Here is a 17968-nt window from a genome sequence, read left to right as displayed (position 1 = left end):
GTCCCCGGTGCTGCCCAATGGCCCTGCTCAGGCTGTGCCCCCACCCCATACCTGCCCTCTGCCCAGCACTGAGGCAACTGAAGCCCTGACCTGTACAATTCCCATGTCACTCAGGACACCACTTCAGAATCAGTACCTCAGTAACAGCAGCAGCTCTTGCCCACAAGACATTTCCCAAAGTTTCATTTCCCAGACACCATACCCACATGGATTGTCAGAAATGCTAACAGAGGCCAGGATGTGGACTCCAGGCTTCCCCTGTGTCATACAGGAGGTCCCAACTCCAGGACCACTAAGCACTGGTTAAAACAGGCACTGCAACTGGTCTCAGGTAAGACAAGCACACACAGCACTAACATGGAATGGCTTGTGTGAAAGCGAACACTGGAAACAAGGACTATTGAACCCGCTCTCCCTCCATCAAGCACAGCCATATTAGGGTTTTAAATTTCAATCAAAAACAGTGATAATCTTATTTGTTGCACACAGGATGACTAATTAGTGAGGAGAACTCCCTCAAAGCCCTCAGTGTGAGCAGCTCTCGGCCGAGCACAGCGTGTGGCACAGCAGGGCTGCGAGCGCCGTGCGGGCACAGCACCCCCAGTGTGCTCCACAAGGCACATTAAACCCCACACAAAGTCTTTATCAAATCAGGTGGTCTTGACCACACATCTGAATGCAGCCCACAAATATGTTAACTGAAACTAATTGGACACCATCAGTTAGAAATTACACACACTGCGACAAGTGCTCACAATGAACCAGTGCTCTGCAGAATTGGCAACAGACACAAAGTGAAATGGAAATCACAGCATCCAAAAGGAAACAACAAAAGCACGCGCGCAGAAAAAAGCTGCTTTATTTTTATTTTAATCCCCCACTCTCTTACCTTAATTTCCTCAGTCCAGCGCTGCTCAAACAGGATCGCTTTTCCAGCCGTTGGAGGAATATGGATGTCCCGGAATGCATTTGGAGTCACAATGTTTGCATTTGTTTGTGTGCTTCGTTCAGCGTTAGCGTGTCCATCTATGCATTTCACCCAGTGTTAGTGTGTCCATCTATGCATTTCACCCAGTGTTAGTGTGCCCATTTGTGTGCTTTATTCAGGCTATTAATGTGTTTAGTGTGTAAATAAGGCTAGAATACCTCCTACCTCTGTCTTCACCTCTGGCTGTGCCTCACAGTAGTCACCTGGGAGGTCCTGCTGTGGCTGTGCCAGGTCACTGGAGATCCAGAGGAGGTGACTGGGATACAAGGCCCTGCAACACCCTGCAAAAGGAACGTGCAGGGTTAGCCAAGCCACAGGGAAATGCTCAAACATTTAATGATCAAAAATATTCCATTCTATGAGAAATGTAATCGTACTTTAACCTTCTGTACTAAACAGAACAATCAATTATGAGCCCCCATGAGCAGAATGGGAATTCTCTTTGCACAGCTCCTCGAGCCCCCTCCTCTGCTCCCACTGCTCCGCCATGGCAGGTTCCAGAGCCAGAAGGCCCTGCAGAGCGAGCCCCTCACTGTGTTGTTTGCGGAGGGCCTGCTCTCATCATCCTCCAGGCATCAGGCTAATAAAACCAATAAGCAACAGACTGGGTTATGGCCACTGCTCACCTTTCAACAGTTCATTAACATTCACATTCTAAAATCACTTCAACACATGCCTGCGCCACCGACACAAGTTAAACACTTGCTGAAGCACTGGGTCAAACAATAAAGATTCCCCAAAAGCTTTACTTCACTTGTATCCACAGATACCCCGGAAATGCACGGCCACCTGCAAAACCAGTTACTGCCCCGCAATTAGAGGTTTATCATCCCTACACATGGAGCGAGGCATGAAAAGCAAATAATTGGCATTGAAAAGCTCAGGTGGAAAACTCTTTGCATCCAGTACTACCTGAGGAGTTAAGAGATGTATGTTTTTCTTAAGAACCTCATGTGTCTTCAGTGTTTCTCGGTGAAGGAAGGAAGTGTAAAATCATTACGTAATTTATTTGTTATGAATTGTGTCTTTTCACCTTGCTGCAGTTATTAACACCTCATTGTGTCAACGTAAGGCTTAAAATGTCATTGACAATGACGCGGTTTCATCCCAGGCCAAAATAACGTAAACAAGAAACTCAGTAATTCAAGGGAGGTTTTTGTGTTGTTTTAAAGCAGAGCTGGCTGGTAGGACTTGAGCTTGTCCCCAGCCGAGGACTCCTCCGCTCTGCAGGCTGTGTGGTGCTGGAAGAACTGCCTGGCCCTTGACACCACCACCCCTGACTGCCAGCTTCCTGGAGGCTGATCATCAGCTATTCCAGTAACTCCTGCAGGCACCCCAGCAGCACATTTCACATCCCCTGCCTGGCTCCGAGGACTGCAGCAGGTGGATATTGCCCACGGGTGATCAGGGTTTCAGAGGCAGCGGAACGTCGCCGGCAGCTGGAGGCTGAAGGCAACAAGCGGGATCAAAGGAGCTGCTGTTACCTGAGGCCATCCCAGCGCTGCCGCCTCTGGAGAGCTGCTGTTTGTTTGCTATCCTTAGAGTGCTCCACGGGATGCTGAGCACTGCCTGTGCATGGGGCTTTGGACACAAACACTCAGCTCAGAGAGCTGCCCTAGAGGGGGCTGCCCCAGTGCCCAGGCCCCAGCTCTCTGGGGTGGGAACCAGGAGCCACAGCAGCATGGGAGAGGGACACAGCCTTCCCTCATCACCCGAGTGCGTGAGGGAAGGTGAGGCGCTCACTGTCATCATCCTGTTGGGGATGTGCCCAAAAATGAAAAAGCTGGGAAATGCCAAACAACACAAACCAGCCGAAGCAGGAAGCCACCAGAACACCTTTGCCCAGTTTTGTTTCCTTTTTTTTTTTTTTAAATAAAGGTGCTGTTTGCCTCAGGCTTGTTTAGAGTATTTGCCTTGTGCTGGTAAGCAGCAGCCCAAGCCCAGCCCTCAGAACAGCCGGGCAGCAGGACAGGACGAGAGAATGGCAGAGCATAGACTCCACACGAGGTGCCGAGGCTGTGACTCAGCACCAGCCCAGTTCCAGAGCCCCAGAGCAGGGATGTGCAGGCTCTGGGCACCAACAGAGGCACTTAGATGCACTTGTTTATCAGTATTCTGGCAGCAGTGCCTGTGCACCACATGAGAAGGAGACCGAGGAAAGCCCTAGAGGAGCTGGGGGGTTCATGGAGCCCCCAAGCCCCTTACCACCATCCCTGCTTCATTGCACTTGTTTTCCTGCTCACAGTCTGACACACAAAGCACAGGCTGGGGCTACTGGGGGCCTCCTTCCCCACACAGGCTGAGGAGACAGGACAAGGAGAGCTTCAGGGAGGAAATTTTGCCAGCATGTATCTTTTTGCTGTTACAGGTTGGCATCTCCACAGAGCAAGGAGAAGGAGCCAAGTTTATTCCTACCCAAGTTTATAATTTACAACCTGTGCAACTGAAGGCTGAAAACACAGCAATTTTGCAGGGTAATTCTGGGGAGTAACCATCCTGCAGCACCAATTATTAAAACCACTTGCACACAATAAAGCTATAAAGATTAAAAATATAGCACACTTGTCATTAACTATGGATGAAGTCATGTAATATGTATTATAGAGCAGTGCAGGGCCAGCCGCGCGCTCCGGCACAGCCCTGCCAAGGAGCCCAAACCCCAGTCCCAGACCAGCACGCGTTTTGTCAGAGCCCAGGAACAAGTTTGTCATGCAAAATAAACACAGATGTTCCAGCTCTGACTGCAGCTCCCAGGCAGGGCCAGGCGAAGCAAGGGCTCTCAAAGCAGGGCTCTGGGTGCAGGCCCACTGTTCCACACACACTGCAGGATCAGCCGAGCCGCCAAGTCACCCAGAGGACACATCCTGCTCTTGGACGTAACCTGCTCTGCTGCTCACTCTATTTTTTCTCAATATTCTGTCCTGAAACACACTCAAATGGCTCCCTGTGCTGCTGGGCCTGGCACGCCTCGGTGACACTCTGCGTGTGCCTCCTGTTTCCAAAAGGCTCCAGTTTATCAGCACCTCGGGCCCTGCTTTGCTGGCTTATTGCAATTGTTTCCTCTCTTTCCTCATTCTGTTCCCATGAGAAATAAATCATTGTCTCCCCTGCCGCACACAGGAACATCCTTCAGTTTCTCTAAGTACAGCACTCAGGTCCTTGCGACACCCTGCAGGTACACACACACCTGTACAAGCACGCGCACATACACACACACACAGTGGCTTCTCTCAACTTTAAGCCTTGTTTTAATGATTTTCTAGACATTAAAATTCTTCTGTGTTTCCACACAAAGCTAAGATTTATCTTAGACAGACCAAAGATCAACTGACGCTTCGGAAAAACAAGGAGTTGATTATGCTGGAGGATGATCGAGGCAACTCCCCTCCACAGATCTGCACGAGGTAAACAAACCACCTACCACAGAGGTGACTGCCCTAAACCAGATTCAGGGCAGGCTTGTGGCTTCTCCTCTCACACCAGCAAGGCTCTGCCATCCCAACCCTGCCATACCTGATCACCCACGATTTCCTACCAAAAGATGCCCCAGCCATTCTCCGCACTTGCCAGCACAGGTACGGAGCTCCATCAGGCCGGATTCTCAGCTGGGGTGTCCCTCAGTTAACAAACTCAACTCTGACAACAAGTTTTATACCAGTTGCCAATGTGGACTCTTGGTCTTATTATCCTACAGATGTGTACTCCGGACTGGCTCCTGTGGATCCCTTTAGCTCTGCAATGGTCACTGAAAGGAGGAAAGGCCATGTCCATGGGGGAGCACTAGCCCTGTCCGATCTCCTCAAGGAGAAAATTGCAGCCAGCAGCTTGGTTTTCAGCCAGAGCTGTACATATGGATAAAATGGGGTCACCTTCCATCCCAGGAATTCAACATTCCTGCCCAGCTGTTTCAACTGGACTGATACCAGTGCACACTGTACTGATAAGAGTGGAACTGGATCTCTTAAGCCATAAAAAAACCAGAAAGAATAAAGGAAAAAAACACCCAAAGAATGGGATCAGAGTACTATTTCTGGTCTTTTCCAGCACTGTCAAGCAGAGAATTCTGGAACCCACAGTGTTAACGAGGGTAAGCTGCTTCGACAAGGGAATATATACTGTTAAATCTTGGGAGTTATTTAAAATGCCAGTGAGTATAATAGCAGTGCTCTGAAATAACCATTTCATCTGCCTACATTACTCTAAAATTAATGAATAATGAAGCGATGCCCTTCACATTCTCTTCCCTTTCCATTCCAAGATATATTGATCAGATGACATTTATTTAAGTTTGGGATAATGTATTAATTTCAAGATAATTATTCAATATACTTTTGTCACTGTTGATATGCTTCAATGTCATACAGGGGCCAGGGGATGAATAAACTGTTATCTGACATTGCTGGACAGGGTGCTAGGAATAAATGCAATTTTTCTCCTTGAGAGTCACTGCCTTAGTTTTCCCTTTTCTTTCCCCCCTCGGAGGGGAGGGAAGGCATTCTGGTGGAGCGGAGCCAGGCGAGACGGATAAGGGGGGTGGAGGGAAAGGGAGCACTGTGGGCTGAACTGCTCTTTCCTTGTCACCCGGGTCAGCCTGATGCTCAGCAGAGCTGACAGAGCCCATCCTTAGTGGATGCCACTGCAATATTAACACTCATTTGGAGCAGATGTGGCTAAAAGCATGAAACATTGAACAAACAGCTGCCACGGATCCAGTGCCATTGCAGGAGCACTTATGTTCCATTACTGCCGCGTTCCCGGGGCTGGGAGGGCAGCCCCGCTCCCCTCAGTGCCGTGGCTCCTCCGGCCCACCTGGCCTTGCCCTCCACTCACACACCAGCAGCACTTGGCTCTGGATTTATTCCAACAGAGAAACCATAACTTTTTTCTTTTTTAATCTCCAGTCTTTATGTGCCCCTCCACATATCACGCAGGAGACAGGCAGCCAAAGGGGACAGTAAAGCCTCAGAAACCCCAGCTCAGCTTGGGAGAGCTCCCGTGTAAATCTGCTGACCCCCCAGGCTGATTTTGGGGGTGATGGAGAGCCCAGAGCTCAGCCCAGGTGTGTGGAGAAGACAAACAACATGAAACGTGCACGCACAGGTAAATGCAGAGAAAATGGAGATGCAGCAAGTAAGGCATGAGCCAGGTACTGTTCCCTTGGATTTTAGCTGAAAGCTAGAGCTGGACACAGCCAGGCTGCCAGCACCTCACCGGAGCCCAAATCTGAGCACAGCAGGGATGGAGCTCTCAGCCAGTGCAACAGTGACTGGGGACAGCACCTCGGCCCTGCTGGCACCTGAGTGGGGACATGAGACGACCTGAACAGGAGATCACCAGCCAGGAAAGGGACATGGGACAACACAGAGCAGAACACCAGCCAGGAGAGGGTGGACACAGGACTCAGGCTCCCTAACCCACGCAACCTCTCCTGTGGGTGCAGGAACTCACACCTGGCTCTGCAGTCTGTGTTGCTCCCAGCTGACAGGGACTCCCAGTTTCGTCTTGGTTGTCCCAGTTCTCTGAGGATCCCTTCAGGTGGCTGAGCCTGCCTTTGATTTTTATTACCCTTTAATGCCTGCATTTGCCTAAGCCACAACGATAACAAAAAACCCGACCCAAATGAGCAAAGAAAGGATGAATAATCCAGGGGGAAATCCCACGTTCTCAGGTAAGTGAGGTGCCCTGGGAGCAGAACTGATGCCATGGCACAGTGGGTTACAGACACAAAGAGCATCTCCTCCTCCTCCCCCAGAACCAGCCACAGATACAACAGCAGCATAATGAAGTGTCACTGCCATCATTAGTGACATGATGGACTGTCCTCCATTAACACACCTGATGGTCAGGTCTGCCCTCTGCCCCCCTCCTTCCACCTCTCAAGTGTGCTCCTGATCCCCAGACTCCAGGAGCAGTCCATAAATCACACTGCTGGCAGTTCCTCCTCACAGGGAGCAAACCCTGTGCTCAATTCCCTTTGGAAGAGATGCCCAGACATTATTTTGGGAAGTATTTGGAAATGCCTATGTGACTTTGCTAGTCAGGTAAGTTGTACCTTCAATTCACAAAAAGCTTTTGCACATGCCACTATGGGTATATATTGCTAATTAGCAGTGTATTGGACAGCCACAGAAACACGCGATTCCCAAACCATCTTGAAGAAAGGGCCAGGGAGCTTGCACCCAGTTTATGCCCTATTTCCACATGAAACAGAGCTGCTCCACAAGACTCCTGCAGACACTGTCGGATTTGTTTCCGGTTTCCTGGAGCACAGTGACATTCAACAAGCCAGCAGCCCAAGCCAGCCCTGTGCCACCCTCCATGTCCACACTTCCCATTGGGCTCACGCCAATTCTGTGCCTTTTACCTCAAGGCTGTGGGAGTGAAGACCAGGACACTCCAGAGCACCAGAGCATGTTTTAGCGATAGATATCCATCTCCTGGCAACAAGTTCTCCACTACAGCCCTCCTTTCCAATCCCACAGGGAACACGTGCCAACTTCTTTTTAGTTGACTTCAGGTAAACAGACAGATTCTTGCACATGTTCCTTTTCAGTGTTTCGTGACAAAACAGACCTGAAAAGTCACCCCAGCACAGCAACACCCCCAAAGCCTGAACTCAGAGCATGGCTTTCGTGTTTGCTTCTTCCAAGGGTTTTTCTTTAGCCTCTGAATGAAAGGAGGAAAAATCCGTATGATAAGCCAGGTTATTCTGATTGCATCTGACAGTGTTAAAGTGCACCCCTTGCTCTTCTAGAGACTCGGATCCTCTGGCTAACAGGACCTGGAGCTGCAGACATGTGCAGCCCCATGCTTGGGGCTGGTATTGACAGGGCAGTGTCAGTCACTGACGCAGAGCAGCGAGGTTCAATAACCTATAACCATATCGGCCCCTCCTCTCCCAACATGGTCCCTGGGATCCTGGGCAGCCTCCTCTTCTTGCCCTGCCTCAGCAAGCCCCACACTCACTAAAAACACAGACCCAAGGCCATGGATAAAGAGCAGAGACCCCCAAAAGCACACACAGAAACTCTGAAGCAATCTGCCAGCTCCTGCACTCACTGGCAGGCAAAGAAACGTCTGCACTTCCACTGTGAACTGAGGCTAAATCAGAGAATCCCCCAGTGAAAGGTCAGTGACTAATCCACCGAGCTGCAGCAGTGTATCACTCACTCCGCCTGGGAATAACACATGGAGGCACAGGGGAAAAACAGATAGAAAATCTATCCTGGTAGAAATAACACCTCCGGCTACTGGGTAGAGAAAGTGCATTTCTGAAAGCCATTTCATGACTGAGATGAGCAGGAGAGGCAGTGAAAGCTGAGCCGCTGGGAGGGGCAAGACAGGTGAGGGAAAAGCATCTCATGTCTATATTTGGTTGCCGACAGCTTCACAGCAATGTCCAATTCCTTTAATGCCCAACAGAGCATTCCAGTCAGTGGTTCAGGCTCTCCAACTGGGGAAAATGCCCAGCAGGATAGAAAACAGCTCTGGACAAAAGTGCAAAGGCACAAATTTTAGCAGGTACTTCCCGAGCTTTCCCCAACTCTGTAGAAGCTTTCAGGACTCCCAGGCTGGCTGGCCTCTGGCTCTGCTGACCACAACTGGAGTGAGCAGTCTGCTTCACCTATTTCATGGAATCAACCTGGCATTTTCTGCCCAGGAAGTGGCACTGGAAATCCGGGCTGAGCCCACTACCTTTGGATTCCATATTCCCCCTGCAGAGCACACAGCCCAACTCGCTGCCCTGAGCAGAGCTGACCAACTCCTGTCTATTCTATTCTATTCTAGTCTAGACTATTCCTAATTCTATTCTATCCTAATTCTATTTCATTCCATTCTATTCTACTCCACCCTACCCTGCAAACAAGCCCTGCACGCTCTGAACGAGTTCCAGACTGAACACAAACATCCAAGCTGGAGCAATTTGTATCTCTCAGCTGCAATCAGGCTCCCTGGCAGGGCAGCCACGGCATCCCAGGCTTCACCTGCCCCGTGAGTCCAAAGGCTGCAGCAACAACCAGCAGCTCATTCCACACACAGGGCAAGCAAATGAGGGAATATTTAAGCGGTGCTGAAATATCACAGTGCTCCTCCTCTGCCTTACAATTGGATGTGTCAGTTGCTAAATTACGTGTGTTTTCCAGCACTGCAGCTCCTGTCTGAAAGGCCATCACACAGTCCCCATTTCCACAGCAAATTGCTTCATAAATGGGAACTTAAAGGATAACGTTACATTTCCCATTGCAATTAGGCAGGGCTGCTGAGAGACAGGGATAATGTGTTCCACATACAGGTCGTTACTTCCTAGGGAGGAGGCTGGGAAGATCTGTGATTTCGCAGGCCATTGGATACCAATAAACCTGGGGCCAAGTGCAGAAGGCCTGAAACCAGCAAGGCAGGTGTGTCCATGTTTCTCCCACAGACCCACAGAAGGACTCCTCTGAAGGGACTGACCCTACACAACTCCAGACAGCAGTAAATCCCCCGCCAAGCCCTGACAGAGCCTCACACCCTCACTCACAATTCACCATGAGGAGGGAAGGTATCCAAGCCCTGTGCATGCTGACAGGTACGTTTTTAGGTGAGGTAACCCTGATTAGATCTGACTGAGGTCCAACTTCATTTCTCAACCAGGCTGTGATCTTTATTTACCTGGATGCTGTGCTGCTGCTGTCAGGTGGAATAACTCTGCACTGGGCTTCTCTGAGTCACAGCAGGAGTAACTGCAGGGGAGGCCTGCTGGGACCTGATGGAGCTGCCATTCCCTGGCCTAGCTCTGAGCATGGCATTATACCTCTATACATCCTAGAACTGCCTTTAGTCAGTCTCTATACACAGATTACAGAGGTGGAGATTTCAGATTTCCCAGCACCCCACCGGCAAACTCCTTTTGGGGGTCAACAGGAAGAACTGAGTGAACTGTGGTTCACCCGGGGGCCGGATGGCCACGTGCAGCTCGGGCTCCTGTCACGAGTGAGGTGATCACAGACTCACCCAGCACGGGAGGCTCCCCCCAAAGGCTGGGTAACAGGCCTCTCTTCTTTTGGGATAGCAAATCCCCACCACCAGGGAATGTGTTCCAGCAGTTTACAGGCAGTAAAGCTCCGGCATTCAGGACATTGCCTGGTCCATCAAGCACTGCTACAGCAATAAAGAGCACGAACTAGCAAGTCAGAGGAGCACAGGAAAGGCATTTTCCATGCTATCTCCCTGGTTCTGCTTGAAATAAGATTACAAATAACATAAACCCTCTGGAGAATGAAAAGCAACCAAAATTAATTTGTGGAGAAGACAGAGCAGACTATGATGTTAAGACTTGGAAGTTTAGGGACCACTCTTTTCTTTCTGGCCATTTTTATATATCAAATCACTTCCCAGTACTAAAAACATGTATTTAGTTTGTGAAATAAAAGAAAACCCCACAAGTTACTGTGCTGATTTAGTTATTGCTCCTGTTTAGAAAGAGCAAAATGCGGAAAGAAGTCTGTGCACAAGGTCTGTGACAAGTCACACCCTACACTGTGCTGCCCTGTACATGAAGCGTTACAGCTCTCTGGAAAAGGAGACCTTTCCCTGGTGATCCAGGCATGGAGAGCAGGAATAGTGCCAGGCAGGCACGTTTGTGTGGCAGAAACAATCAGTTGGGCACTCAGTGTGTGACTCCTGGTAAAATCCAGTGCTGGAACAGCTCCCGACTCACACTGCTCCCACCTCCACCCATCTCTTCTGCATCTCATTGGCATTTGAGAACGTTAATTGACTCATTATTTAAATTCCTGTTCAGGGGAGGAAGCTGATTAAGGCAGGCAGATGCAGGATCTCCAGACACATTTGTGGCGTGTTGTTGTCCCGGCAGTTTACCCGAGTTATTAGGATACTTAGGAGGTAATAGGCAAAAGAACAGGGAATGAGGCCTGGGAAGGGGGGCCCTGGCAGGACTGGGCTGTAACCCATGGCGACACAGCCCCGGTCTTGCCAAAGCTCCAGCAGAACAGCACCAGAGCTGAGGCTGTGCCCACAGGCCAAACCATCCCAAATTTAGGCAAACAGCACAGTCTGGTAAAAGACAACCCTGCAGATGCACAACAGCTTTCCACAGCCACGGAGAGGAGGGTGAGCACTTCCCTCCCCAGCTCCAGTGCAGTGTTACTGCTCCTACTGAGAGGCCAACTTACCACTGTCAGCCCCTTCACCTTCAGGTGCACAGACACTAACCTGAAGGAGGAAAATATCCCTCGTGGAAGTCTATTAGGAGGGACACAGGAGACAGTAACAGTTCCTTCAGAGCCGTTATGATCTGTCATGTAAATACATAACTAAGGACTTTTTAAAATGTAGATTATGTTAATATATATTAGGGGCCTTCTAAAAATGACAACTATTGAGCCACTGAAAACAAATGACTCCTCTGGAGCTGTAAAGAAACACACACAAACACTCTGAAGTGTCCATTACCAGCCCCAAAGTCCAGCAGCTTCTCCTCCAGGGACTTTTACAATGCCTGTAAATGCATCTCTGTGGAGAGCAGACACTTGGTAAAATTTTTCTGGACAATTACCATCTATGCCAAGGAGAGGCTCCTCTGCACAGAGGGCCTTGGAAATCACAAACTGAGCTCCCTAAACTGCTGTGAGGAACACAAGCCTGTCGAAGTAACAGAGCTACATCCCATTACAGCAGCCAAAGTTTTGGTTTATCAAATACACCAGCAGAAGCATTACCAGGTGTGCCCCACCCAACACTAAAGATGGACTGGATGACTCCACCAAGGAGTCTGTTTGCTTGGGACACTGCTGTTCCATGACATACAAAGAGAACAGGCCAATTCTATCAAAAGGTGGCATAAAAAAAAAATGACAAGAGAACAATTGTTCTAAAACCCAGGCTGCACGTGGAGCCATTTCAGAACCTGATGGGCGCACTCAATTTCCATGGAAACCCAATCACCCAAAATGTAGTGCACACTTGTTAAGCCAGAAGAATTCAGATTCTGCCAAGGTAGATTTTGCCCATCAGAAGGGAGCTAAGCACTGAAGAAAATGACTTATTTTTCCTCCACCATGGAATCAGATACTGCATTAACCCAGTTATCTCTATCCACAACAGCAGCTCAGTTTCTCTCCCCAGTAGCAATCCTGCCTCTAAATTTCCCCCAGAGGCACGAAGGAGACAAACTGGATGTGTACTGGTACCACTGCGGAAAACAGAGTGCTAACACTCCTCCAGAGAACCACAGCCCAGTGCTCTGTTCTCAAAGAGTCCCTCTTCCACTGTACGCAGTAAAAGACTTAGATACCTCAGGAGAGCTGGGAGAGAGATGGGGCAGGTTTTTACAGGAAACAAACACCAAAGTTTGAGTGGAAGAGCTAGATCAGATCTCACTGCTGCCCTGAGGAGCAGCTCTTCTGACAACAAATAAGTAGGACAGCTTAAAAAGTGTGATATATGTGCCCTGGATAAAGGGACAGGCAGCTGGCAGAAAGTGGTAAGAAACAAGAAATCTACCTGATTCTGCTCAATATTTTGGAGGTTTCTCAGCTTCTAATACTTGTTTGTAGCTTGAAATCTAGGTCGCAGCCCACCCTGTTCCACTGATGATTACAAACTGTACAGCTGACTTCATCTTCACACCCATGACTCCAGTCTCCTCTTCTCTGGGGAACAAGTCCACCCCCAAATGGCGAGGACTGACCCAGGGCCTCTGAGAGCCCCAAAATGGCGGGGACTGACCCAGGGGCTGCCCCAAAATGGCGGGGACTGACCCAGGGGCTGCCCCAAAATGGCGGGGACTGACCCAGGGGCTGCCCCAAAATGGCGGGGACTGATGCCATATGTGTGTGGGTGTGTATGTGTAAAAGAAAGCAGCAGGAGGAAGAATAAAGTCAAGCTGACGCTTGCAAGGTTTCAATTAATCTTGTCTGGTAGATAAACACTTTTTGCCAAAGAGCTGAATATCAAACAAACACAGGAACAAGCAACCAGTGTGGCCTAGACACACAACACATTCTGTTGACCACTCGGAAAACCTGGCCTGAGCTCTTGGAATGGTGGTTTGCAGGACTCCTCCAGCCCTTCTCAGGTTTGCCCAGTGCCATCTCAGGACATTAGCTGAGCTGGTCAGGAATATTCTGATGGAATAGCTCCCTGTCACACAGCGACAACTCATCAGAATGGAGCCGTTGAGCACAATAGATCACTTTTCAAAATGACAAAGGGACTTCTGATCAAGTGAATTCACTCCCTTGCAACTTCCAGTTTGATTCTCCCTGTTCAAATGAGTTCTTCATTTGAACGTTTTTCATTTCCATATGAAAACACAGGACAGAGAACAAAGCATTCAGATTGACCACAGCTTTTCTGCAGAAAAGGAACAATAGAGGTTGTACAAATTGTTTTGCTATGCTTCGCTTTAGAACTGAAAGGCCACCGTTTTTTCTATGCTGTTTCAAATACAACCCAGACTTAATTGCAGGCATTAATTACAAGTCGAGTGACTCTGGAAGCCTCACATTGCTGGTCAGGGCTGTCCCTGCCACGGCTGCTCTGTGCCCTGACCCTGGCACTGTCCAGAGCGTTCTTCTGCACCCCAGGACTCAGCCCCAACAGCTCCAGAGCTCCAGTCCTGCTGGGACCAGGATGTCCCTCACCATGGAGCTCTGAGCCTGCTGTTCCAAGGGCCCCTGGGGCCTGATCCAGGCATCAGGGCTCAGTGTTCCCTCTGCCTTCGGCTTGTGCCAGGCTGCCACTGGCTCAGGAGGACTGAGGGAATGGGCACAATCCCGGGAGAGCAGGAGTTAAACACCACTAGCTGTCCCCCCAGTGCTTTAGGGAGAATCAAAGCTGCTGTAAGAGGAAAGCTGGCTGCCTGACAAACACGTTCCAGCAAATATCACTGTCTTTAGGGTCTGCTGCTTTACCGGTCAGCAGTAACTGATAACAACACACACCCCGCATGCCGCAGCACATGGCTGAGGATGGAGTATTCCCTGATGGGCAGTCCCAGTCCAGTAACAGTGGGTCCCAGCCCAGCTGCCCCTCTGAGAGGCACAAGGGGACCACAGTGGCTCCCCACCCGTGTTTTTATACCCTGTGTGCAGCTGAGTGCAGAGGACCAGAAGCTGCCAGCTCCCTGCTCTACCCAGGGCTGGTGCTGATGAGCTGGGCAAAGGCTTCCCAGGCTCCAGTCCCAGGCCAACCGCTCCCTCCTGGCAGTGCCAGCCTGGATCCCCTGAGGCAGGAGCAGAGCAGGAGTGGAGGGCACTGCATGGTGGCACTTGCCAGCTCACAGGCAGAACTACGGAAAAAACAACAGTTTGCTTCAATCCCTGACAAAAAATAGATTGTGCCATTCACAACGTGACAGAACTAAGAAAATACCGAAGAAAATGATCCTATCATTTTCTGCCATTTATTGTCCAGTCATACCACGGTAGATTCTTTCAAAAAAGGGACTTTACAGAAAGAAAGAAAACACAACAACCCCCAACCTTCTCCAGCTACTTTTGTCAGGATTACTTGGACACAACAGAAGAGCAAGTGCTTCATTAAGGACACAAAGCAAGGTAAATCCAGGTAAATCAGTGCTGAGGTAAAATCTGCACAGTCATGGGGGAATATCTTCCTTTTAGTTTACTAAGACTGTGTCATGGCACCTTGAAGAGCAGCCAAGACCCCCAAACCTGGTGAGGCCAGGGAAGGACATTTCCCTTGTGTATTGCTGCCCATATTGCAGAGTGTAACCTGAACTACAGTGGGTTTGTTTTGGATCCTCTGCGTCTGCTGGGGAAAGACATTTCTTTCAAGTGCTCCTTTACTGATAAAGGCAGACAGTGGCCTTAATTACTGGATTGCCAGTGTCCAGAGTCTAAAATTCCTTCTCTTCTCCACAAAGCTGGTGATATTAGTGTAGGTTTTCCTTCTGTTATCAATTCTTTGTCCATGACAGATTTCACAGCAGGAAACAGTTCTGTGGCATATGGCCACTAAATTACTGAAACTTCAGAAACTTCTGTCCATGAGTTAATTTTAAAACTGAAGAAACAGAAATTGTTTTTAAAAAACATTATGCTAGACCACATAAAAGCTTTCCCTCTTTGCCTATCCTTAAACACACTCTGTCCTGGGTTGTGGAACCAACCCAGCCATGGCTGTCTATGTACAAGACCGTGAAGTGTTTACAGACAGCATAAAGTTCTGTACGTGCCTCAAGACTAGAGAGGAACTGGAAAAAAATCTCAAGAGGAGGAAAATCTAAGAATTTCCAATGCAAACACACCAGAATCGATGGAAAACCAGACAAACTAGACCCACGCGTGTGTTTTGGGCATCCGCAGTTCTCCCTTTGCCCTGTGCCAGGATAGATTCTCCTTCTGGAGTACACGAGACAGCTCTGTGGAAGCATGTGGTACAACTAAATTGCGTCTCCAGGCTCTAGCCAAAATACTGTGCAAAGATAAGCTGCCTTGGGTTTCATTTTTTTAATTTGATGAGGGAGGAATTGGGAATTCCTAATGATTCCAGTGAAGGGGTTTGTATAGGATTTCCCGTGACATTAGTGACGCAGAGGCTCCATCACACAGGGTTGGTGAAAGCAGGCAAACACATCAGCCAGCACTGCCCAGGCTGGGAATATAGAGCACATAATAAACAGAGGCAGCACCCCTTTCTTCCCAGTCCAGTTCAGCAAACCATAATGGCAGCAGAAGTGCCACAGGCCCAGACCAAGCTGCCCTCGTGTACTGGACACACCTGCTCTGGCAGAACCAGCCTCCCTGCACTCCCAGAGAGGTCTTCTCCTGCGAACCAGGGACATTAAAGCTGCTCTCAACACCCTGATTGGATCTGGCACGGCCAAGGTTTCTTAGTGAGAAAATGTACAGTTCCCTAATGCTGCTGACAGAAAGCCACACTCAGACCTTTTCAGAGGCTCTCAGGAGTTATTATCACAGATTAACTATGGCGGGAGCAAAAAGGTTTAAAGTCTTGTTTATAGTTAGCCCATGGCTCTAAATTAGCAACTTCTCTCTGAAATGATCAATTGAGTCACAGGCGTTAATGAGTCAGGCTTAGCCAGAAGGGGTGAGGAAGGAGGGAGAAAGAGCTCAAGCCACAGCTCTGCAAAAAGGCAGTAAGAAAATCTCAGTAATTTCTGAAGTCAAACTGTATTTTAATCAATGCCTCCCAAATACGATGAAGAAGCCGCACTGTGACTTTCCCAGCTGTAAAAAATGGAAGTCTGGTTTCACATTTGCATGATTTTGAAGGTCAAATGCCTGCTATCCAAGTCTTACTGATCCATATGGACTAGAAATGCCACAATATGCAATCATCATGAAGGCAGATTGTCTCCTGTAAATCTGTCCTTTTTGTAACACATTCCGAATGTACCGTATTGGATGGATTATAAATCCATTCAGGAAATGCAGGCACTGCTGTAGGGAGCGGCTCCGGTTTGGGAGGGGGGATATGTGGGACGTGGTGTGTCTGCGCGGCTCCAGGAGTGGCAGGGACAGATGGCCCAGGCCTGCCCTCCCCGGAGTCAACGGGAGCGCTGCCATCCCCGGCACACGATGGAAGGCTGGATTTGGGCAGAATGGGACTTCTATTGGCACAATGCTGAGTCGGTCTGCGTTGAGAAATGAAAAACACAGGGAAAAAAGGGGGGCAGGGCTGTAGGAGCCGGTGCCTGAAGGGAGCAGGCTGCTGTTTGTCTCTGGGCTCCTCGCTCAAACGGTCTGGGAAGTTACGTGGGGCTGGGAACCAGACGGCTACAATGCTGTGCTCCGCCGTTCCTCGGGCAGGGGAAAACACGGGAATGCTGCTTCACATGAAACCATTATCTATTACTCTCATGTCAGGGACTTTGGAATGACACTGGTTTTCCTTGGAGAGAAGGGCTGAGAGTCCCTGCTCTCTCCCACAGTCTCAGAGCACACAGTGCTTTCCCTTCTCCATTTTAACAAATCCCTTTACACATTGCCATTTTTTCTTCCAGCACATGCAATTGAAAAGAGACATATGGAGACCAGCATGCAAACCCTGCAAACATTTCAGCATCGCTTTAAAACCAATGCTAATCTGTTTTCTGGAACTTCCTTCCCCCCTTCTCCCCCCTGCTAACTCTGGAGTGACTTCCCAAGAACCCAGGGTGGTTTTTAAGCCTGTCCTCGGTGAGTGACAGGGTGCCTCACCAACAAATACCCTTTCTCCTGTCTTATTTTTCAATCATGTGCAGACACAGGGTCACCCACAGCGTTCACATGAGAGCCTGTGAGGTACTGGCATGGAGAGCTGGGATCAGCACATCTGGGAAATCACATCCTGACAGCAATCCAGCCAGCCCTGCATCACACACCAGTTCCCCTATTTTTTTCCCCATGTCAAGCAAAAACCCTGTAGTGGGAGCTCTCAAAATCCTGCTGCCCGCCTGTGCTGAGCATTACCTGGGAACAAGGCAGGCACGAGCTGAACAGACCTTTACAACAGAATGTGCATCTGCCAAGACAGAAATACCCGGCGAGCTTCTGGTGCTGGCAGCGTGTCAGGCACACAAGCTGTCGGCGCAGAGGCTCCAAACGAGCCTCACAGGGTCTGAGTGTGGATCTGCAAAGGCCACGGGGCCCCAGGGGCGACACGTTCCTTATCCCAGCACCTAAACATGCACTGGATCAACAGGGCTTGGGTGAACAGGAATGCTTCTAGGGTTTTCCGTGTAAACGCGCTGCAACAGATTCGGAGCTGCTTTTCCCCCTCTCCCTCTCTCTCTTTTTGTTCAGTTGCCTGGCATTCGCTAACCCACAAGCTGCTGTTTCCCTTTCCAAAGAAGCTCTGATGGGTGGAGGGCCAGGAAAAATTAGCCCAACTGATGAATGCAATCTCAACAGAAAATATGTTTTTTATCAGAGACCACATGTTGCCAACAGCAATTAAAGTAAAACTGGGAGATTTCATCGGAGATAAGCCTGCATGAAAACCCCCCAG

General features: G+C 49.4%; 1 long non-coding RNA gene across 2 annotated transcripts in view; it reads right to left on the bottom strand.

The window, feature by feature from the left end:
* Positions 1–17968, bottom strand: part of LOC113983075 — a 230161-nt gene that overhangs the window by 64205 nt on the left and 147988 nt on the right. For both annotated transcript variants that reach the window (XR_005565292.1, XR_005565293.1), the window contains one exon: positions 1154–1269. This is a non-coding gene — a long non-coding RNA (uncharacterized LOC113983075). The remainder of the gene's footprint in view (positions 1–1153; positions 1270–17968) is intronic.

This window comes from Pipra filicauda, unplaced genomic scaffold (genome assembly GCF_003945595.2).
Source record: "Pipra filicauda isolate LSUMZ 115617 unplaced genomic scaffold, ASM394559v2 scaffold451_size532456_pilon, whole genome shotgun sequence".
Classification (NCBI taxonomy): domain Eukaryota; kingdom Metazoa; phylum Chordata; class Aves; order Passeriformes; family Pipridae; genus Pipra; species Pipra filicauda.
This window is presented reverse-complemented; position numbering and strand designations above follow the sequence as displayed.